A 25271-nucleotide genomic window follows, 5' to 3' on the forward strand; every position below is an offset into this window, starting at 1 on the left:
ATTAGGTTTGAAAAAATTATCTGCAAGATGGGTGCCGCGACTCTCGACGCTGGATCAAAGACATGTGCCGTCGCCATGGCAAAATTACAGGAACTAAGGTATGAATTGTTGCCACACAAGCCTTATTCACCTGATATGGCTTCGTCAGACTTCCATTCTCTCCCCAAAACTGAAAATTTTCTTGGTGGACGAAGATTCACTTCAAACTCATTTTCGAGATGGGATCAAGACACTGGAACATCGTTGGACCAAGTGCATTAATCTACAAGGAGACTAAATTGAAAAATAATAAAAAAGTTGCAGTGATGTAAGTACTCTTTTCTATTCAGTTCCGACAACTTTTCAAACCACCCTTGTACAAGTAATATGAATAAAAATATCACATGGTGCCATCATGCACAACTGTTAAAAATAAGAAAGGAAAGTAAATATTTTAATAAATATTAGTGATGTCTTGGAAGGGGAACATCTCTCCCCCCCCCCAAAATAAATCCCTTTTTCCTAATTTATTGATTTCATGGCTTGTTAACGGCACGATTTTGTTCCTCTTCGTATCCCATCTTGAACACATGTTGATGCTTGGGAGAATTATACAATGTTTTGTTTTACTTTTCACTTGAGATCAACAGGCTCTTCCTTTTCTATTAACAGGTCCTGATTTCTTTGTCTGCATCATATGGAAGCAAGTGTGTGTATTTTAGAATGTTCAGGGTAGATCAGAGACGTGTCTTTCCCTCAGAAGTAGCCATGCCAGCCATTCAATTTTCTCTGCTTTCCTCTCTATCTGAGCCTCAGAGATATCCAGTAAAATGAACCTTCCCGGTATTTCTGTTCACCCAGTAGAGCAGCTTGCCGCAGATTGTGAGCTTCCTGCCTTGTCCATTTCATTTCACTCTGCTGGCTAGTCGAGTGTCGTCATCCCCTCTCGTTGTGAAAAAGCAACGCACTGTCCTCAGTGCACGGGGAGAGGCTGGTTTTTTGAAAACATTCTTCCTACAGTTTACGACGTCGTAGTATAGCTGTTCCCTTGGAATATGGACTTAGGACATAGACTAGTCACATTAATGTCGCCACCTGTCAAAAGCCTGAATATCCACTTGTTGCAGCGAGGACGTGGAGGAAAATAGTCAGTGAGGTTCTGGAAGGTACCGAAAGGCATGTGGGGTCACGCCGACTCCAGTGCTGGCATCAGCTGCGCTGGGTTTCATGGTTGAGGGTACAAGGTGCGAAGGGCTCGATGGAGGTGGTCTCACAGATTGTGGACTGGGTTGAAAACCCGGGGAGGTGGGGGGAGGGAGGATGATGGCCAGGGGAGTACGGAAAAATCCTGGTGGTCTTCGAACCATGCACGTACACTGAGAGCTGTGTGACACGTTGAATTGTCCGGATGGCACATGGCATCATGTCAGGGGCGGGCAGGAACCCTGCACGTGTGTGGTGCACTTGCACGCCTGCACAGGTGTTCTGCGTGCACACAGGGGCAAGCTGGCCACCCGCTTACCTCCCCTCCCCACCATACCTTCAGTCCGCTCCTTCCTCTGCAATGCGTTTTGTTTCCTAGCTTGCTTTATTGATGAAGGAATAACATTAGTAGGAGTGCTTGAAAGATGTCGTGTTTTGAAAGAGTACCTATTACCTACGACACATTTTATTTAATTATCACAGGTGGAGTGGAACAAAATTTCTACATACAAACAATCACAGACAGTTACTTAAATTTTCATCACTGATGTTTGCTCTTAACCGACACTTACTAATTCAGCAAATGGTTTTCCAGCTCTCGCTATATTAAGCGCAATCTTATAACTTGCACGTACCGATGGGCTATTATTGTTGTCGTCCTGAAAAATTGAAAAGAGTGCTCCATAAAATGTTAAATCAGTTAGACGAGAGACATGACGAAAGGAAGTCGCAGATCTCTCGTGACCACAGCAACTGCGACAGATTCATCTAGTATCGTCAGATCGCTCTTCTTAAGCTCAATTTGCCCATCCGCTTAGAATCCAACAATAAATTGTACTCGTCCTTGTGAAATTTCTTATAATGGCCTTCAATACTAAACTTCCGCTGACCAGCGAGAATACTGCCACATATTAAACATTTCGAATTTTCACGTTTTTGCACAAAGAAAAATGATTCTCCCATTACTTTTTAAAAGATAGCAAATCTCCACTTCTCCGTTTCCTCGTTTCACTCTGCATTTTCCGGTTCTTGAAATACAACGTTCACTACGTAGTGGTCGCTTCGCATCAACGTCCGCAGTTAGCCTGGCACTACACTGCAGCAACCTGCCGGCTGTCGCCACAGCCCCAGTCGACGATTGCACGCGAGCAGCACACGTGCAGTGCTGTGCGCTCATGAGCCGCGTGCAACGTTTGCCCGCCCCTGCATCATGTCGAGCAGAAACAAAATGCACGTGGGGGTGGAAATAGTTCCCAACAACATATGCATACTTGCGTTGGGTCGAATGACGACATCACCCGGGGAATCCACTGAAAATGTTCCCCAAACTATAACGCTCCCTCCTTCGGCCTGGGCCCTTCCGACTATCGTTGGACGGGCGTGCACGTCAAAGGCCATCTGTATGACGGAGCATAAAACGTGATTCATCTGGAAAGACCATATGTCACCATTCAGTGGACATCCAGGTGCGGTTTTGAGGTGCAAATTCCACCCATCTTCACCAATGAACAGTAGTCACCACTTGTGAATGAACGATGCTTCTGCTACAGGGGCACATACTGACATACGCAGCAACGTTCGCTGAACGGTCGTTGAGGAGACACTGTTGGTAGCAACTTTGTCCGCCTGGGCGCTCAGTTGCTCGACAGTTGTGCGTCTGTTCGCCGGAACACTTCTCCACAGTCGTTGTTCATCCCTGTCATCTATCACGCGTGGTGCACCACCTTTGTCACCGAGCGAGGTGGCGTAGTGGTTAGCACACTGGACTCGCATTCGGGAGGACGACGGTTCAATCCCGCGTCCGGCCATCCTGATTTAGGTTAGCCATGATTTACCTAAATCGCTCCAGGCAAATGACGAGATGGTTCCTTTGAAAGGGCACGGCCGACTTCCTTCCCCGTCCTTCCCTAATCCGATGAGACCGATGACCTCGCAGTTTGGTATCTTCCTCCAAACAACCCAACCCCACATTTGTCTAGGCGCCGATTTGGTATAGCACCATTTTGTCATGCACGATACACTTTAACCACAGCGGAACGCGAACAGTTTGCAAACTTAGCCGTTTCGCAAATGCACCCACTCTTGGCTACGAAGCCAGTGACCATGCCCATTTAGACGTCAGATAAACGGCTCCGTCTCTGCATTACGACAACGACTGCAGTGTTTGCCGCCTCCGCCGCCCCCCTCCTCAACCCCCCGCACCCCGACAAGCCCCAATATACCCGCCACTGCTACTGCTGCCACCTGCCGTCTGTGAGTCGTTATTGAACATTCACGTCGAACATAGGTGGTGGTCACGTTAATGTGACTGGATCGTACATGTGTCTGGTAAGGTTGTGCAAGTGAAGGTGTTATTAGATCTGGAAGTTCAAAAATGTTTCAAATGGCTCTGAGCACTATGGGACTTAACTTCTGAGGTAATCAGCCCCTAGAGCTTAGAGCTACTTAAACCTAACTAACCTACGGACATCACGCACATCCATGCCCGAGGCAGGATTCGAACCTGCGACCGTAGCGGTAGCGCGGTTCCAGACTGAAGCGCCGAGAACCCCTCGGCCACACCGGCCGGCGATTTGGAAGTATCAGCGCTTTCATGTCCAGTTACCGATCAATTATGCTATTTCAATAATATTCCAGTTTGGTTACCAACAGATTCGGGTTCAACTTATCGTATTACACTGTCAGTGATATGTTTCCCATTCTGCTTCTTGCTCTAGCTTTTAATGAAATCATTCCACTTTTGCCTGTTAAAACATTATTTATTGAGACTGCAATTTACCACCAAAATCGGAATGATTTCATTTAAAAATTTCAAGAAGACTGTGGCCCAGTTGTCATAAAATGTATTGTCTTAGTTAAGCAGTGCTGTCAATTTAACGGAGTTTAAATTCTAGCAGTGGAGCAGGCTTGTTGCCTTTCATAAATGATGGACCTCCGGGTGTTTTTTCTTTTTTTTTTTGTAATTTTGAGTTCCATTTATTATTTCTTCTTCCCATCGCCCTCAGTGGACTTTATTATTACAGTTCAAATGCTGGCTGTTAATTTTTATTCTCGAAGAAAAACGATTGTAGAATCACGTCCATCATTGGAGCGTTCTTCTTCCCAGTGCGGGTGGAATAATATCCAATGTCCTCTCGAGAGGTTTATTTGCTAATCTATTTATTTAATTTAATTAATGTCTTTTCGTGTGTATCAGGGACCGTAGTACTGTAAGATTTATCCCTGATGTTAAGATCATTTCTTTTGTGCGGAATTGAAATTCTGATTAATAAACAACTGATTTCTGTGGGAGTTAATCTTCAGTTTGAGTCACTCCCCGAAAGATGCCCACATTGTAGAAACATCCGTCAGGTGCACCAAATTCAGATACGTGTAATGAATGCAAACAATCGTTCGCCACTGTATGGTCGTATGGGATAACATGCGTTTCTGCTGTGTACTTCGTTCATGATGATCAGGTATACTAGGACTTAATCTTATATTCCACTACTATTCAGTACTACCCTTGCACATGCGGTGGTAGAAAGAAGTCATAAACCTTCTCAGGGTTGTCACGGCAATCGATCCCAAATCCATTTGATATGGTGAAAGACGAGACTTCCTAGAAGATGACGATCGCGTGCTACAGCAGAGTAAAGCCCAAAGTTGAAGGTTGCGCAATAGCAAATAGGGATCATTTTTATTGTTTCACAAATGTGATAGCAAGGGACTGCAGTTTCGAAAAAGAGCGTACTTCCTTTAATCTAAGAAATTAGAGCGTATTTTCCGGCTCGTTTATGTGATACTGATGGTTTTTATGCAGCACTCATCAAATTTAAACTGCCGTGGATTTAATAGGAGGGCTGTTTTCAATTGGACTGAATAACACTCCATTTAACTCAGAAATAGCTTACATATCTATAGCATAAATACTCTTCTGAAGGGGATGAAGGTATACGACAGTACATGCTGACTTCATAATACATGTAAGTGTGAAGTACCTTCAGTTCTGTTTAATCCGACTGAATGGTTTGAATCAATGTGCTACAATCTATTTGTGTCAGCAGGTATTCACGGTATAGTTCAGATACTGTGCTCCGTATTGTGAGTGATTGTACGGTTTCTGCTTAAAGATGTTTGTAATTATTGCTTATAAAAATCTAACTTAGTTAAAAATTATGGCTCTGAGCACTATGGGACTCAACTGCTGAGGTCATTAGTCCCCTAGAACTTAGAACTACTTAAACCTAACTAACCTAAGGACATCACAAACATCCATGCCCGAGGCAGGATTCGAACCTGCGACCGTAGCTGTCTTGCGGTTCCAGACTGCAGCGCCTTTAACCGCACGGCCACTTCGGCCGGCAGTTAAAAATTATGGTACGCCCTGCACTGACTCGTGTAGAGACACAAAATTTGATGTCTTCACTTATTTTGTAGGTCCGTGAGTATTTTTCTGCATAAAATTTGAGAGCAAAATGTTCTCGCTTGAAGAAAACATGTTGGCCATTCACCACTCACACGTCACAGGCATGGTCATCAGTGCCCTTCTTGAAGATTTCAGGCAGTTGCCGTCTACGCCCCGTTTCCTGTTCTCGCAGCCCTGCACCGACCGCTACCCCGGCCCAAACCACAAGCCATCCAAAATTGTAAACTCACAATTTCTGGCCCTATCTGACATTAACAAATCGATAACCTTCTCCAGCTCTGCATACGACATAGTGACATTCCATAATGAGAAGGCAACAATAATAATTTAAAGCAATAATAAATTCTAGCAGTGGAGCAGGCTTGTTGCCTTTCATAAATGATGGACCTCCGGGTGTGTTTTCTTTTTTTTGTAATTTTGAGTTCCATTTATTATTTCTTCATGTCATTTTGAACGCCAGTCTGTCCTGCGCAAGAGCCTTTTTTTGAACCCTCCCACTACAATTTCCCCCCTGATAACATCGTCGTTGAGCACCCATAAACTTCTCCCCTACACTTTCCCTCTCTCCCCCCAACACACCCATCCACCCACCCACCCACCCACCCACCCACCCACCAACACACACACACACACACACACAAAACACACACACACACACACACACACGGCCGGCCGGTGTGACCGTGCGGTTCTGGGTGCTTCAGACTGGAACCGCGTGACCGCTACGGTCGCAGGCTCGAATCCTGCCTCGGGCATGGATGTGTGTGATGTCCTTAGGTTAGTTAGTTTAAGTAGTTCTAAGTTCTAGGGGACTGATGTCCTCAGAAGTTAAGTCCCATAGTGCTCAGAGCCATTTGAACCATTTGAACACACACACACACACACACACACACACACACACACGCACACACACTTCCTTCCATTACCAAATTGACGATGCCGCAGAATATGTGCTGTTAATTGATTCCTTCTTTTACTCAAGTCGTACTTTAAATTTCTTTTTCCCTCAATTCGATTCAGTGCTCTCTCATTAGTTACTCGGTCTACACATCTAATCTTTGGCGTATTTGTGTAGCACCGCATTTCAAAAGCTTCTATCCTCCTGTACGTTTCACTTACACTATCTTATCAAAAGTATCCGGACACTTGGCTGAAAATGACTTACAGGTTCGTGGCGCCCTCCATCGGTAATGCTGGATTTTAATATGGTGTTGACCCACCCTTAGCTTCCACTGTCGCAGGCGTACGTTCAGTCAGGTGCTGGAGAGTTTCTTGGGGAATGACAGCCCATTGACCACGGAGTGCTGCAATGAGGAGAGGTATCGATGTCGGTCGGTGACGCCTGGCACGAAGTCGGCTTTCCAAATCATCCCAAAGGTGTTCTGTAGGATTCAGATCTGGACTTTGTGCAGGCCAGTCCATTACAAGGATGTTATTGACGGGTAACCACTCCACCACAGGCTGTGCTCGATCGTGTTGAAAGATGCAATCGCCATCCCCCATTTTCCTGCTCTCTTTTCTTGCTGAACGTTATTTCCGGTACAGAGTCAGAAATTTTCTTTCCGATAAATTTCCTCAAGTTCATGATATCCCACAGGGGAGCGTTTTAAGCGTGTCATTGCTTTCAGCTGCAATGAATGACATATCGCCTGCAGTGAGGAGTCCTGTGCAGTGCTCATTCTTTGTGGATGATTTTTCTATTTTCTGTACCACTTCTAGTCCCATATCTTACCCTCGTCAGTTACAGTTGACACTTAAGCAACTGGAAGAATGATCTGCTCGGATAGGTTTTAATTTCGCCTCAGAGAAAACTGAAGCGCCGAGACTTTAACCGTGATCGTTCTTTTTTTACACCTCCGGAACTAAGGCTATGGGATACCGTTTTATATCTTAAGGGGACGGTGTGGTTTTTAGGTATCTTATTTGACAGCAAACTTACTTGGCTGCTACATCTCAAGGAGCTCAAAACACGCGCCCTTAATGCGCTGGATATCATGAAGTGCTTGAATGGAAAGAACTGGGGTGCAGCTAGCTCCTGCTTGCTGCAGTTCTATTATTAGGGTTTCGAGCGATCGCGTCTTGATTATGGTTGTAAGGTCTATGGCTCAGCGCGACCAACATGTCTACAGATGCTGGACTCTGTACACCACGAGGGCATCAGATTGGCCACAGGAGCCTATAGGACGAGCGCTGTACCGAGCTTGTGTGTAGAGGCACGGGAGCCACCATTAGCTGCTCGGGGGCGGTTCCTTGTGGCTAAACAGACGTTCAAACTCCGGTCGTTTCCGATTTCGCTGGCTTTCCCTGCAGCTGCGCATCCTTAGAACGACTCTATCGCACTCAACCGTTCGGTATACGGGCAAAGCAGCTGTAATTACAATTAAATGAACACCCTTAGCTGCTTACAGGCGTTGACATACGTCAACGGGGACAGATGAAAATGCGTGCCCCGACCGGGACTCGAACCCGGGATCTCCTGCTTACGTGGCAGACGCTGTATCCATCTGAGCCACCGAGGACACAGAGGATAGCGCGACTGCAGCGATTTATCTCTGGCACGCCTCCCGCGAAACCTACATTCTCAACGTATTGTCCCGCACTACATTCGTAGTGCCTCCGCCCATTATACTCATTACTCGCGGCGCGTTGCCGATTCCCGTACGAGTTCGGGCACTGTTTGTGCATTCGCACAGAAAAAGAAGATGGTCAAGTGGTCCGTGAGCCTTAACTATATATTTACTAAGATGGTATCTGTTCTTTCGGACATGTCCGAAAGAACAGACACCATCTTAATAAATATAAAGCAGCTGTTACTGGATCTGGGAGTGTCTCCGCCAAATATTCAGCGGGAGTGTTGATGCAAAGCTCCGCCCTGGTTGTTAGTGAAAAAATGGTTCAAATGGCTCTGAGCACTATGGGACTCAACTGCTGAGGTCATTAGTCCCCTAGAACTTAGAACTAGTTAAACCTAACTAACCTAAGGACATCACAAATATCCATGCCCGAGGCAGGATTCGAACCTGCTACCGTAGCGGTCTTGCGGTTCCAGACTGCAGCGCCTTTAACCGCACGGCCACTTCGGCCGGCAGGTTGTTAGTGAAACCTAGAATCATTTTTGATTTGACAGAGTGCAACAAATTGTTCACTCCAGACTACGTTTTTAAGCATAAATTTCTTACCATTTTAAAAGAGCACCAGGACTGTAACGTGGTATACACAGATGGGTCCAAAGAGGGTGATGCTGGTGTGTCCGAGCGGTTCTAGGCGCTTCAGTCTGGAACTACGCGAACGCTACGGTCGCAGGTTCGAATCCTGCCTCGGGCATGGATGTAGGTGATGTCCTTAGATTAGTTAGGTTTAAGTAGTTTTAAGTTCTAGGGGACTGATGACCTCAGTCCCATAGTGCTCAGAGCCATTTGAGGGTCATGCTGCCTGTTATTTTGTCATTTTTCCTGGCTGTGTCTTTAGATTCTGCCTGCCTTGTGCATTTACTATCCTTGACGTCCAACGTTATGCGATTTTTAAAGCTGTGGGTAAGATGAAATGTGAACGTGGATCCCAATTCCTCATCTGCCCTGACTCGTTTAGTGCACTGCAGACCACCCAGTCTACGTACCTAACAGACAGAGCTGTCCAGAACATTCACGACGCCATCCTACACTTGCAGCGACAAGAGAACGAGGTCTCATTCTGCTGTGTTACAGGACAGGTGGGTATCCGTGGGAATGAGCTGGCCGATACTGGGGCTTGCGGCTAAGAAGGCATGTCCCCCCCCCCCCTCCCCCCCCCCCCCCCCCCGCCCGTAACTAGTTGCCCTACCCTCTGCGCGCTGCTGCGCTGTCATTGCTGCGAATGCTGCGAAGGAGGTCTGTCATGCGTCTTTGGGAGGAAGAGTGGCTGGGCGTGACGGAAAATAAGTTACGATCAATCAAAGCGACTGTGAGGCCATGGTGCTTCTTCTTCCGGCTAGTTCGAATTGATGAAGTCTGTTTAACGCCACTTCGGATGGGACATAGCAACCTGATCCATGGCTTCCTTCTCAGACGTGAAGAACCGCCTTTTAGTGGTGCATGTGGTGTGATGGTTACGGTTCAAATGGCTCTGAGCACTATGCGACTTAACTTCTGAGGTCATCAGTCGCCTAGAACTTAGAACTAATTAAACCTAACTAACCTAAGGACATCACACACATCCATGCCCGAGGCAGGATTCGAACCTGCGACCGTAGCGGTCGCTCGGTTGCAGACTGTATCGCCTAGAACCGCACGGCCACTCCGGCCGGTGGTTACGGTTCGCCACGTTTTAAACGACTGTATTTTATATAGTAGCGAGAGGGTTCAAGCCGGTCTACCGACAGACCTGCCCTCAATTTTAGGTGATAATGAGCTGAATGTGGCACGTGTTTTACGATTTTGTATTTTGTCTTCACTTCTACATAAGATCTTAGGTCGCCGCTTTTAGTATGCTAAAGAACGACTGGCTCATCCCGTTGCTGTTTTTATGATCCGCCGACGTTTTCTGGGCTTGCCTCTTAGTAACTGTAGTGATCGATGTCATTGTTTGTAATGCCTTGACTTGCTTGCTCCACTGTACCGTTCAGAGGCGTCGCGTGTGTTCATGTAAAAAAGAGTACAAGGGAGCATATGTGGTTTGATGTCGTATTTTAGACCATCCTTATTTTGTGTGCTATAGCCCCATTCGCCTCACACAGTCAGCGTACGGTCGCTGATGACGGCGATGTTGAGCTTCCTCCAGATGCAGCCACGCACACACAAACACTTAAAGCGGAGTCTGCATATGTGCTCGGTAGGAATAAGCAGTGGAATGGTAGCGAAGTAGTGTACTGAATTTTACGTTCGCTTATCTGCCAAGGCGTAGTAATAATATTGTTGTTGGTGTGTTCAACAGTCCGAAGACTATTTTGGTGCAGCTCTCCACGCTAGTCTACCTGGGCCTGCCACTTCTGCTCTGCATAACTACTGTAACCTACATTCATTTGAACGTGCGTGTTGTATTCACACCTGGTTTCCCTCTTCAGTTACTACCCCCTCCCCCTTCCTTATACACTTCCATGTATTACAAAATCGGCTATCCTTGACACTTAAAGTAGTGTCCTATCAACTGGCCACCTTCTTTTAGACAAGTTGTGCCATAAAATTCCTTTTTCCCCAATTCAATTTAGTTCCTCCTCATTTGTTATTCGATCTACCAATTTTATCTTCAACTTTCTTCTACAACACCACATTTCAAAAACTCCTGTAGTCTTCTTTTCTGAACCGCCTCTCGTCCACGTTTCATCCCATACAAGACTACACTGCACACTGAACAATAACTCGCAGATAGGTAATACTGTCCAAGATTGAATCATCGTGGAAGCTGAAGTTTTATTCGAGTCTCGTGGTTCAGTTTTGTTACTGTAAATTCAATACTCGGTTCCAGCAAAGGATATAATAAATTAATTGTGACATTTCAGTCATTTGTGCTTAATGAACTCCATCCAACAGATCATCATGTAATGATAATTAAGATCAATATGTAATCGACAGGAAGAGGAGAAGTTGTAAGGGAAGTGAGAAAACGGAGAGCTCACAACTTGTACAAGACGAAAATTTCCCTGTCCGACTCTGCAATGAGTTACCTTGATCTAAATAAACGCACTTCCCGTTAAATTAAAAAAGAAACCAGACTGCTACTGGAATTTCTACTGTATTACTGAATATCAAATAACGCATACACGACACTGAAGATGCGCTGTGTCATATCAACGCCTACCTGTAAATATACTTTACCTAACCTGACCCGATCTAATAAAATTACTTACTTTGAATGACATATGAAATATATTACACTGAGAATAGTGATTCAACGCCAGTGTTCCACATGCAAAGTCACAACAAGACCGTTTCAGTAAAACCACACGTACACATAAGTCATCAAGAGGTACGCAAAACTTGTTCGAGAGTAATAGTTGTTAGAAAAGAAAATTACTACAGATTACTTTAATGGCACTGATTACTTTCTGATTTTAAGAATGAAGGTCCTTAATAAGTACTTTATTTGTCGAGGTAATTTAAAGCGCATAGAAGTTAACTGAAACATTATCAATAGCGCTAAAAAATTCAAAAGCTAAATTTGATTATAGTTTGGCAGTTGTTTTATTAACTCACCGACTCTCAGCTATAATTAGGAATACATGTGGGATCGTATCCCAGATATTAATGATATGACGACATTGAGAGACAATAAGGACAATATTAAGCCTCTAATAAGAAAACTGTACAGGCTCCATTCAACTATCACGTATGGTGGGACTGCTATTTACATCCTAAACAGTCCAAACGAAGTTCCTTACCAATTTTTGACGACTGATAAATGTCTGTAGTGATTCACCGGGCTACCGCGTACATCTAACTTGCTTTGCCTACGTTAATTTTTTCTGGAACTCTTGAAAGGCAACACCGGGATCGCTGTTGCCCACGTAGATGTGATATACAGCAAAAAACGACTGATTCGCAACTATTTTTAACGCGCCTTACACGGGGTGGCGTATATCCAACTTGCTTTTGAAAAGGAAGAGATCTGGAGTAGATCCATTTTGTTTAGCTTCCGCGGAGTTTTCGATGACCAGGTACTCCTAGCAGTAACATTTTCTAATCTTCAGTCCAGACGAGTCCTAATGTATACACATGTGTACATATTTTATACACACATCTCAGAAAAAAAATTGCGTAACCTCGGTTCCGAGAGTTCCTGAACCTGTACAGAAAATTGGAATAGATATCAACATTAACATCATTTCCGTCCAATTTATTGCTCATCAAAACCACACGCTGCACGTTGTACTACCACACAGCGTTACCTTCAGAGGTGGTGGTCCAGACTGCTATACACATCGGTACCTCCAATACTCAGTAGCACCTCCTCTTGCATTTATGCATGCCTGTATCTGTCGTGGCATACTATTCACAAGTTCATCAAGGCACTGTTGGTCCAGATTGTCCCACTCCTCAACGACGATTCGGCGAAGATCCCTCAAAGTAGTTGGTGGGTCACGTCGTCCATAAACAGCCCTTTTCAATCCAACCCAGGCATTTTCGAGAGGGTTCGTGTCTGGAGAACATGCTGGCCACTCTAGTCGAGCGATGTCGTTATCCTGAAGAAAGTCATTCACAAGATGTGCACGATGGGGGCTAAATTGTCATCCATGAAGACGAATGCCTCGCCAATATGCTGCTGATATGGTTGCACTATCGGTCGGAGGATGGCATTCACGTATCGTACAGCCGTTACGACGCCTTCCATGACCACCAGCGTCGTACGTCGGCCCCACATAATGCCACCCCAAAACAGCAGGGAACCTCCACCTTGCTGCACGCGCTGGACAGTGTGTCTAAGGCGTTCAGCCTGACTAGGTTGCCTCCAAACACGCCTCCGACGATTGTCTGGTTGAAGGCATATGCGACACTCATCGGTGAAGAGACCGTGATGCCAATCCTGAGCGGTCCATTCGGCATGTTGTTGGGCTCATCTGTACCGCGCTTCATGGTGTTGTGGCTGCAAAGATGGACCTCGTCATGGACGTCGGAAGTGAAGCTGGGCATCATGCTGCTTCTTGCGGACAGTTTGAGTCGTAACACGATGTCCTGTGGCTGCACGAAAAGCTTTATTCAACATGGTGGCATTGCTGTCAGGGTTCCTCTGAGCCACAATCCGTAGGTAGCGGTCATTTACTGCAGTAGTAGCCCTTGGGCAACCTGGGCATGTCATCGACAGTTCCTGTCTGTCTGTATCTCCTCCATGTCCGAACAACATCGCTTTGGTTCACTCCGAGACGCCTGGACACTTCCATTGTTGAGAGCCCTTCCTGGCACAAAGTACCAATGCGGACCCGATCGAATCGCGGTATTGAACGTCTAGGCATGGTTGAACTACAGACAACACGAGCTGTGTACCTCCTTCCTGGTGAAGTGACTGGAACTGATCGGCTAATAGGGGCTGCTCATGCATGGTTGCTTACATCTTTGGGCGGGTTTAGTGACACCCCTGTGCAGTCAAAGGGACTGTGTCTGTGACACAATACCCACAGTCAACGTCTCTCATCAGGAGTTCTGGGAACCGAGGAGATGCAAGACTTTTTTGACGTGTGTATACAGGGCTTAAATAGAAGCTCAAAATCAGTTTTACAGTATTCGCCTCTTATAAGAAAATATTGCAAAAATGTTTGAAAGAGTTGTGTCAGCTACATTTATTCGTTGAAGGATGTCCTGTTTCGTTAATTAGTCAATACGGAAAACTTAGGATGAAGCAGAAGCTACCTACAATATAACGCCTGTTAAATGCAGTATTTATAAGATCTGATGATACGTCCAGAAGGAAGAAGGAAGGAAAATTTAAGAATTAACGTCTCATCGACGTCGAGGGCACTGGAGACGGAGCACATGATCCGGTTGTGGGAGGGGTAGAGAAGTACATGAAATGTACGCGCAGTTGCGAATATGAACCACCTACAGCTGTATAATGGAATGACAACTATGGAAATTTATGCCGGACTGGGACTCGAACCCGGATTTCCAGCTTTACGCGAGCGATCGCCTTAACTGGTCTTTTAAATCAAATAACCAGTTGTTGATCAATATCATACCTCCCTGAAGCTAAAAATAAAATAAAAATAAATCTGTCTAGAGGACCACGAGGTATACAGATTCGTTCATCATACACACATTGTGCAATAAACTTAACACTATTCTCGCCTGACATAAAGAGACAAACACTCAGAATGATGAAGAATTTGATTTCTAACCCCCCCTCCCCCCCTCACTGCTTTTTCACCAGGGCATGTCTTCTCGTATGTATAGGGTATACACCGATCCTTATCTTACGTTAATTCTTAAATGGCAATGATAGTTTAACTTCTCCTACCTTCTACGTTCCAGCTACGTCGGGGTCCTGAAACGCACTCCGTAAGAAGTTAGAGAAATACTATTAGTAGGTCGGTTTGCCCACGATTTTCAAATGTCGTTTCTGTAAGAAGGTCCAAAACTCCAACATATTCTTCGGGCCATCCTTGAACAAACAGAGAACCGTCTGACCCCGAAGCCAAGTTACTGCACTCATTTTAGTATGTGGATAGTACGTTGCGCCCGGGAAGAATACAATTCCTGGTTCAATGCCTTGTTGTCCCACTCGAAGAAAGAAGGTGATAATTTGTGTCACCAAACGCCACTCCTGCCAAGGGGCCGCATATAAGGTGGTGTCCATTGCCGTCCAGAGTTGTGGCACTGAGGGCATAGTGGTCAATCCATTATATGGATCCCATGATGTATGGATCGGGTCTCATGTTTACCACTAACTGTAAGATACCATATTGTACGTGTCACTGTGTCTAAGGAAACATGGTGTATGGATCGCCATACCACATGCCAACAGACATACGGTTGCCTCCTCTCAATAGTATTGCTAGGTCGTCCGGTCGTTAGTATCCGTCGCAGGTCGGGTTTCCGGCAGAGACATTTGAACGTAGCTGTATTCAATAAAAAAGTGCATATGTGATGAAATGATTGGGAAATGTGCTTTATCGCCACAGGCGCCATTCGAGAAACTAGTGGTAGTTCTTCCATTAAGAATCCTGTCAGATATGTCCAATGTCGACTCACAGCTTTAACATCGTGCTGATATTTAGCGCCGCCGTTCGATTGTGAACATTTGCAAGACCCAGTCCACCACTACCAAGAGGGAAGGTAAGGGTTTTGTATCTGACTTTAACAAGTAGATCTGCACTCACGAAGAAACAGAACTCCGTCGCTATGTGTCGTGCTGTCACCACGGGCATCGGGAGTTATTGGACGAAGTGCGAAATTAATGGCGCCACGTAGGTGTGTACAAATGTGACCTGCTTGGAGCATGTTACATTTGACATGCGCCTGGACTGACTGTAGAAAGCTATTAAGCAATAAGGTGATAGAAGTCATAGGATGCACCCTAATATCGCGTCGGACCTCCTTTTGCTCGGCGAACTGGAGAAACTCGACGTGGCATGGACTTGACAAGACTTTGGAAACCCCTGCAGAAGAGCCGTCCATAAGGGCGAAAGATTTGCCGGTGCAGGATGTTGTGCACGAACTGACCTCGCGATTATGTCCCACAGATTATGTTATTCACGGGTATGCTGCCGGATATAATCGTCTTCAATACACGATATTTCGGCGATCCATGTGGCCTCCATCTTCAGGTGCGATCGCTGAGACACAATCACGCCGGAAGTGAATGAACATCAGAAACGGCGGCTCCTTTATACCCCGGGTCCAGTCCACTGCGCCTGCGCGAGAAGCGGAAGAGCTGCCCCCTCCGAAGCAAAGAATTGCTGCGCCGCCGGGAGGTAGAAACTGGCGAAAGTGATAAACTGCAAATTAAAATGTGGCGGGTCGAAAGCCAGACCGTTGTTGTTTTATATTAGATGAAATAGGGTTCCATATCTTGCTTAAAGGAATTCCTCTACCTCTGTTAATAATGTCATCGGATAATCGTATTTCGATGGATTCCTTGTGTACACAATCCCAGTAACGACAAGCCAGAGCAACAATTAGCGTTTCTTTAAACTACATGTTTTGCCCTTCGTTAAGATAATGTTCGGCGACGGCAGATTTTTCAGGCTGGAGCAAATGTATGTGACGCTGATGTTCCACACATCGGTCATGAGCGGTGCGAATAGTCTGTCCAACATAGGCCTTTCCACAATGACAGGGAATTTTGTAAACTCCAGGCTTTCTCAACCCCAAATCATTTTAACAGATCCAAACAGGGCTCTAGTCTTGGCAAAAAAGAAAAAAAACACTTTAAATATCATATTTCTTGAGAAGTCGAGAAATTTTTGAAGAAATACTTCCAGCAAAGGGTAGAAAAGCAACTGATTTACTAGTATCCGGCGCTGGTTCACGTGATGGTCGAAACTGAAAAGCACGATTAATTTGAAGATCGATATATCCGTTGAGCTTGAAGATGGTCTTAAGATGATCCATTTCCTGTGTCAAATTTTCTGAATCAGAAATGGCATTTCTTCGACTTCGCCAACAACCATTCACGTCCGATGGCATTACTCGCCGTCGGACTGTTATTAAAGAGAGCAATGAGAGAAGCATTCAACGAATTCGAACATAAAACATTGGCAAACAATCTAAAGAAGAACCCTAAAAAGTTTTGGTCATATGTAAAATCGGTAAGCGGATCTAAATCCCCTATTCAGTCACTCGTTGACCACGATGGCACCGAAACAGAGGACGACCGAAGAAAGGCAGAAATACTGAATTCAGTGTTCCGAAACTGTTTCACTGCGGAAAATCGTAACACGGTCCCTGACTTCAGCCGTCGCACGGACGCCAAAATGGAAAATATTGAAATAAACGATATCGGAATTGAAAAACAACTGCTATCACTTAGTAGCGGAAAAGCATCCGGACCAGACGAGATACCCTTAAGATTCTACAGTGATTATGCTAAAGAACTTGCCCCCTTTCTATCAGCAATTTATCGTAGATCGCTGGAAGAACGTAAAGTACCTAGCGACTGGAAGAAAGCGCAGGTCGTTCCCATTTTCAAGAAGGGTCATAAATCAGATGCGAATAATTATAGGCCTATTTCGCTTACGTCAATCTGTTGTAGAATAATGGAACATGTTTTGTGTTCTCGTATTATGACGTTCTTAGATAATACAAATCTCCTTCATCATAACCAACATGGATTCCGCAAACAGAGATCATGTGAAACTCAGCTCGCCCTATTTGCCCAAGAAATTCACAGTGCCGTAGACACTGGCGAGCAGATTGATGCCGTATTCCTGGACTTCAGGAAGGCATTTGATACGGTTCCGCACTTACGTTTAGTGAAAAAAATACGAGCTTACGGAATATCGGACCAGGTTTGTGATTGGATTCAGGATTTCCTAGAAGAAAGAACACAACATGTCATTCTTAACGGTTCAAAATCTGCAGATGTAGAGGTAATTTCGGGAGTACCGCAGGGAAGCGTGATAGGACCTTTATTGTTTACAATATACATAAATGACTTAGTTGACAACATCGGTAGCTCCGTGAGGCTATTTGCAGATGACACGGTTGTCTACAAGAAAGTAGCAACATCAGAAGACTCGTACGTACTCCAGGAGGACCTGCAGAGGATTAATGCATGGTGCGACAGCTGGCAGCTTTCCCTAAACGTAGATAAATGTAATATAATGCGCATACATAGGGGCAGAAATCCATTCCAGTACGATTATGCCATAGGTGGTAAATCATTGGAAGCGGTAACGACCGTAAAATACTTAGGAGTTACTATCCGGAGCGATCTGAAGTGGAATGATCACATAAAACAAATAGTGGGAAAAGCAGGCGCCAGGTTGAGATTCATAGGAAGAATTCTAAGAAAATGTGACTCATCGACGAAAGAAGTAGCTTACAAAACGCTTGTTCGTCCGATTCTTGAGTATTGCTCATCAGTATGGGACCCTTACCAGGTTGGATTAATAGAAGAGATAGACATGATCCAGCGAAAAGCAGCGCGATTCGTCATGGGGACATTTAGTCAGCGCGAGAGCGTTACGGAGATGCTGAACAAGCTCCAGTGGCGGACACTTCAAGAAAGGCGTTACGCAATACGGAGAGGTTTATTATCGAAATTACGAGAGAGCACATTCCGGGAAGAGATGGGCAACATATTACTACCGCCCGCATATATCTCGCGTAATGATCACAACGAAAAGATCCGAGAAATTAGAGCAAATATGGAGACTTACAAGCAGTCGTTCTTCCCACGCACAATTCGTGAATGGAACAGGGAAGGGGGGATCAGATAGTGGTACAATAAGTACCCTCCGCCACACACCGTAAGGTGGCTCGCGGAGTATAGATGTAGATGTAGATGTAATTTAACCGACAAGGAATTGGATGACGCTACTTTGTCAGTTTTGGAGAAAGGTATGAACTTTTTTCCTACACCAAGGAACCTGCCTACTATTGATTTTATTAGCGCTGTTGAGCAGGCCGTTGCTCGCTTTCCTGAAGATATGGCAGAGGAAATTAGACAGGAAGTTTCTCATCATTTTCGTCGTGCACCGCCACCGCAGAGTAACATTTCTTCCAGTGAAAGGAAGGCCATTCGGTCACTGAGGGAAGATAAGGATCTTTTAGTTCTTCCTGCTGATAAAGATAGTGCCATTGTTCTTTTGTCTCGTGAAGTTTATTTGGCTAAAGCCGGCTGGGGTGGCCGAGCGGTTCTAGGCGCTACAGTCTGGAACCGCGAGACCGCTACGGTCGCAGGTTCGAATCCTGCCTCGGGCATGCATGTGTGTGATGTCCTTAGTTTAGTTAGGTTTAAGTAGTTCTAAGTTCTAGGGGACTGATGACCTCAGATGTTAAGTCCCATAGTGCTCAGAGCCATTTATTTGTCTAAAATGACCTGTTTATTGGATGATTCTGCTTACCGTAAACTTCGGAGCGATCCTACGAATCGCTAATTGTTGCTTTGGCTTCTCGTTACTGGGATTGTGTACTCAAGAAATCCATGGAAATACGATTATCCGATGACATTATTAACAGAGATAGAGGAATTCCTTTAAACAAGATATGGAACCCTACTTTATCGGATATAAAACAACAGCGATCTGGTTTTCGACCTGCCACATTTTAATTTGCGATTTATCACTTTCGCCAGTTTCTGCCGCCGGCGGCGCTGCAATTCTTCGCTTCGCAGGGGCCATTGAGTTATGGCGTGATTGTGTCTCAGCGATCGCACCTGAAGAGGACTCGCATTCGGGAGGACGACGGTTCAATCCCGCGTCCGGCCATCCTGATTTAGGTTTTCCGTGATTTCCCTAAATCGCTCCAGGCAAATGCCGGGATGGTTCCTTTCATAGAGCACGGCCGACTTCCTTCCTCGTCCTTCCCTAATCCGATGAGACCGATGACCTCGCTGTCTGGTCTCCTTCCCCGAAACAACCAACCAACCAACCGCACCTAAAGATGGCGGCCAGATGGATCGTCGAAATATCATGTATTGAAGACGGGTATATGCGGCAGCATACCCGTGAAGAACATAATCATATAACACGTCGGGAAAATCTACGGGATTACATGTCCCACAGATGTTCGATAGGATTCATGTCGTGTTATCTGGGTGGCCATATCATTCAGAATGTTCTTCAAACCAATCGCGAGTGATTGTGACATAGTTACATGCCGCATTGTCATCCATAAACATTCCACTCATTTTTGGGAACATACAGTCCATGAATGGCTGCAGATGGTCTCCAAGTAGCCGAACATAAACATTTCCAGTCAGCAATCGGTTCAGCTGGACCAGAGGACCCTGCCCATTCCATGGAAACACAGCCCACACCATTATGGAGCCACCATCGGCTTACACAGTGCCTTGCTGACAACGTGGGTCCATGGCCTCGTGGGGTCTGCGCCACACTCGAACCCTGCCGTAAGCTCTTCCCAACTTAAATCGGACTCATCTGGCCAGTCCACGGTTTTCTAGTCGTCTATGATCCAACTGATACGGTCAAGCCTGGACAGTCTGGACAGTCTGCCTTTGGCATGAAGCGGTGTGAAGCGCCGTCACTATGGCGCGCACTTTCGGATGTGTTTACATGCTTCAGCTACCTTCACGGGAGTGAGTGTCTTTCGAAGTAGATGTGCCAGTCGCTGAAATTAAGTTTATCGACTGAATGTACACGTCCCAAGGCGCTAGAAGTAGAACGAGTTCAGCGAGATGATGTGAAGATGTCCTGTACTGATATTGTTGGAATCCACCTCTCAACTGTGAGCAGTGTGGTTTATGTTAAATTAGTAAATGATTTTGCATGTGACGTGACTTTAGAGAAGACGAGGGGCATACTCAAGTTCTGACTGTGGGACACCTACATCTCAGGAAGATTCGCATATTCGAACTCCCGTTCAGAGTGCTGGCGGACGATGTGTTGTCCACGCTCAGGCCCTTTGGAATGGATCACTGCCACGTTGCAGAGAAATGGGCGCAATTCACTACCTACCCTGTACTGAACTGAGTGCGACAGGTATGCTTTGACGATAGCAAGTATGGTTCTGAGCACTATGGGACTTAACATCGGAGGTCATCAGTCCCCTAGAAATTAGTACTACTTAAACCCGACCAACCTAAGGACAGCACGCACATCCACGCCCGAGGCAGGATTCGAACCTGCGACCGTAGCAATCGCGCGGTTCCAGACTAAAGCGCCTAGAACCGCTCGGCCCCAACGGCCGGCTCAGCAAGTATGTTCCATCCTACATCTAGGATGCAGAGCAGTCATCATATACGATGGACAGCCAAAGATCTGCTTAGGTTGTGGAAAAGAGGGCCACATTTGCTCAGTGTGTCTGCAGCGCCATGTTGCCCACGTCCAACTTACACATCAGAAAAAGATACTTCACACCATAATATCGGCTTAAGCAAACAGAAAACATTGATAAATGAAACCATGTGACAGCAGTGAGTGCACAGCAAAATTGCTCAGGTATAACCAGTGCCTGAGCAATGATTCTGTGCACTTACTGCTGTTACATGGCTTCGTTTTTAATATTTTCTGTGTCGTGTAATGATGTTGTGCACTTAATGCTGTCACATGGTTTCATTTTTCAATGGTTTCTCTTTGCTTAAGCCGGTATTATGGCGCGAAGTTTTTTTTTTTTTTTTTTTTTTTTTTTTTTTTTTTTTTTTTTTTTTTTTTTTTTTTTTTTGCAAGTCAGCTACGGCAACTTTTCTGATTAAATAGCATGTATGACGTACATAGTTGTCACAATATTTTCCAACTGTGAAGGTAATAAGTGATTGAAACAGTTGTGAATTAATATATTGTAAGACAGCACAGTGTTTACCATGCATTTCTCCAAGTATATCGATGTTTTTGACAGTCGCCTAAAAAAATGTTTGGTCTGACATGCAGCCGTTGATTGTTGACCAACGTGACGAACGATGCCCTGTATCCTGCGAGGTATACCCACAGCCGCCACGGCCCATTGGGTAAGTGTCTGAAGACCTCGACACTCACCTGCTTGTATGGGCATGTGATACTGTCTCCGAATCTTCGGCCAAGGATGTACAGGCAACTGTCGCCTCGACTGCACAGGAAGGATAGAATGTTTCGTGCGGTGAATGGGCGGCTCAGCAAGGTTCATCTGCTGCCGCGATCACACCTCCTCCTCCTAATGTTACGAACGTCCCACTGCCTGTAGACCAGCTGCAAGCCTGCAAGACTGCCTCCTCCAATATCAACATAATTGGCACACATATCAAACTTCAACTGCTATGCGACATGCTCAGGACGGCGGGGAGGGATGTTGCATCACTGCAGGAAGCTCGAATGGAGACCTTAGCAGACTTCTACAGGTTTACTGCTTACGTGACCCTGGTGCTACAGGAGACACTGGAGTGGTTACCACTGTGCGGTACGGAATAGAGGTAACCAATATGATGTACTTGCCGGCAGACTTCGACACGTAGGGTACTTGAGTTACTAATGTATATGCCCCTTCTGGGACAAATAAAAAGTGGGACCGATCACAGTTTCATGCGGAAGAAATTACGCCCCTCTTCTTGGGCCTCAATGACCACATCATTATTGGCAGAGACTTTAATATTGTGCTATCTCAGAAAGACCAACAACCGAACTACACTACATGACCCAAACTGTGTCTCTTGGTACAAAACCTGCGTATTACTGATACTTGGGAAGTGTTACATGGTGACTGCCCTGGTTTAAATTATGTTCAAAATGGTTCAAATGGCTCTGAGCACTATGAGACTCAACTGCTGAGGTCATTAGTCCCCTAGAACTTAGAACTAGTTAAACGTAACTAACCTAAGGACATCACAAACATCCATGCCCGAGGCAGGATTCGAACCTGCGACCGTAGCGGTCTTGCGGTTCCAGACTGCAGCGCCTTTAACCGCACGGCCACTTCGGCCGGCTTCAATTATGTGACAAGGCATTCCGCCAGCAGACTCGATCACATCTATGTCTCCTCTGACGTTGCGACGGCGATTTTAGCAGCGGAGCGTTGGCCCACGGCTTCCTCGGACCACCCTCCAGAGGCAAGCATATGGGAGAAGTCGGGAATTATGGAAACTGAATGTGGCACTGCTACAGGATCAGGAAGGTAGGCAACAAATAGCGAGTACATGGGTCTCACGTGAACGTCGATTGCTGATTCACCTGTCGCATCTTCGATGGTGGAGCGACTGTGTCTAACCTCCTTTATGATGTGCAGGGAAAGATCAGTTTGGCACTGACAAACGATGGACTTCTCTTATGCATTATTCCGGGATCTTACAGCACTCCCACCATCCTAGGATCGCCAAGTGGACATTCATCACGCCAAAGAGAAGATTCTCAGCCTTACCTGGCACGGGCTAGAAGGTTTCTTGGTGCGAACGAGATGCTAGGACAGGATCGGGGAAGAACCTCCCTCTGCACCACACTATCTGGAAACGACAAAGACGACGATCATTGATGCACACTCTGGATCTCCCTGTTGGTAACAAGATGACGCCCCAGACAGACAGCGCTAGTACATTCGTCGACTGCTATTGCCGCCTATATCAGGATATGTGTCTCGATGATGTGGCCTTGGCAGCAGTCCTCCAGACCCTTGCTAGCACACGTGATGAGCACAAGTGATGATATGGCGTCAGCATCCATTTTTGAGAAAATCACGAGGGATAATACACTCCTGGAAATTGAAATAAGAACACCGTGAATTCATTGTCCCAGGAAGGGGAAACTTTATTGACACATTCCTGGGGTCAGATACATCGCATGATCACACTGACAGAACCACAGGCACATAGACACAGGCAACAGAGCATGCACAATGTCGGCACTAGTACAGTGTATATCCACCTTTCGCAGCAATGCAGGCTGCTATTCTCCCATGGAGACGATCGTAGAGATGCTGGATGTAGTCCTGTGGAACGGCTTGCCATGCCATTTCCACCTGGCGCCTCAGTTGGACCAGCGTTCGTGCTGGACGTGCAGACCGCGTGAGACGACGCTTCATCCAGTCCCAAACATGCTCAATGGGGGACAGATCCGGAGATCTTGCTGGCCAGGGTAGTTGACTTACACCTTCTAGAGCACGTTGGGTGGCACGGGATACATGCGGACGTGCATTGTCCTGTTGAAACAGCAAGTTCCCTTGCCGGTCTAGGAATGGTAGAACGATGGGTTCGATGACGGTTTGGATGTACCGTGCACTATTCAGTGTCCCCTCGACGATCACCAGTGGTGTACGGCCAGTGTAGGAGATCGCTCCCCACACCATGATGCCGGGTGTTGGCCCTGTGTGCCTCGGTCGTATGCAGTCCTGATTGTGGCGCTCACCTGCACGGCGCCAAACACGCATACGACCACCATTGGCACCAAGGCAGAAGCGACTCTCATCGCTGAAGACGACACGTCTCCATTCGTCCCTCCATTCACGCCTGTCGCGACACCACTGGAGGCGGGCTGCACGATGTTGGGGCGTGAGCGGAAGACGGCCTAACGGTGTGCGGGACCGTAGCCCAGCTTGATGGAGACGGTTGCGAATGGTCCTCGCCGATACCCCAGGAGCAACAGTGTCCCTAATTTGCTGGGAAGTGGCGGTGCGGTCCCCTACGGCGCTGCGTAGGATCCTACGGTCTTGGCGTGCATCCGTGCGTCGCTGCGGTCCGGTCCCAGGTCGACGGGCACGTGCACCTTCCGCCGACCACTGGCGACAACATCGATGTACTGTGGAGACCTCACGCCCCACGTGTTGAGCAATTCGGCGGTACGTCCACCCGGCCTCCCGCATGCCCACTATACGCCCTCGCTCAAAGTCCGTCAACTGCACATACGGTTCACGTCCACGCTGTCGCGGCGTGCTACCAGTGTTAATGACTGCGATGGAGCTCCGTATGTCACGGCAAACTGGCTGACACTGACGGCGGCGGTGCACAAATGCTGCGCAGCTAGCGCCATTCGACGGCCAACACCGCGGTTCCTGGTGTGTCCGCTGTGCCGTGCGTGTGATCATTGCTTGTACAGCCCTCTCGCAGTGTCCGGAGCAAGTATGGTGGGTCTGACACACCGGTGTCAATGTGTTCTTTTTTCCATTTCCAGGAGTGTACTATGGACACCCTTAACAAGAGCCAGCCGGAGTGGCAGTTCTGGGCGCTACAGTCTGGAACCCCTACGGTCGCAGGTTCGAATCCTGCGTCGGGCATGGATGTGTGTGCTGTCCTTAGGTTAGTTAGGTTTCAGTAGTTCTAAGTTCTAGGGGACTGATGACCACAGCAGTTAAGTCCCATAGTGCTCAGAGCCATTTGAACCATTTTTCAACCTTATCAAGGTGACAGTCAACAAATCACCAGGTCCATATGAATTTCTGTTGGATTTCTAGTGAACCTTTATGGATCAGTGGAAGGAGATGTTCCAGTAAATGCAGTCGTTAGTGCATCCCACACCGCGGGCGTTCATGGAATTTCCCGTAATCTGTGCACAAACAAGCTGGAGGCAAACGGATTGAACATTACTGCCCAGTCACCCTCTTCAACTGTGATTTCAAGATGTTCATCAGAATCTTGGTGGTGCATCTTACGTGAGAATTGCGCCAAGTTATTTCATATGAACAAACGTCTTTGGGGGGAA

This window comes from Schistocerca americana, chromosome X, assembly GCF_021461395.2.
Source record: "Schistocerca americana isolate TAMUIC-IGC-003095 chromosome X, iqSchAmer2.1, whole genome shotgun sequence".
In the NCBI taxonomy this organism is placed as follows: domain Eukaryota; kingdom Metazoa; phylum Arthropoda; class Insecta; order Orthoptera; family Acrididae; genus Schistocerca; species Schistocerca americana.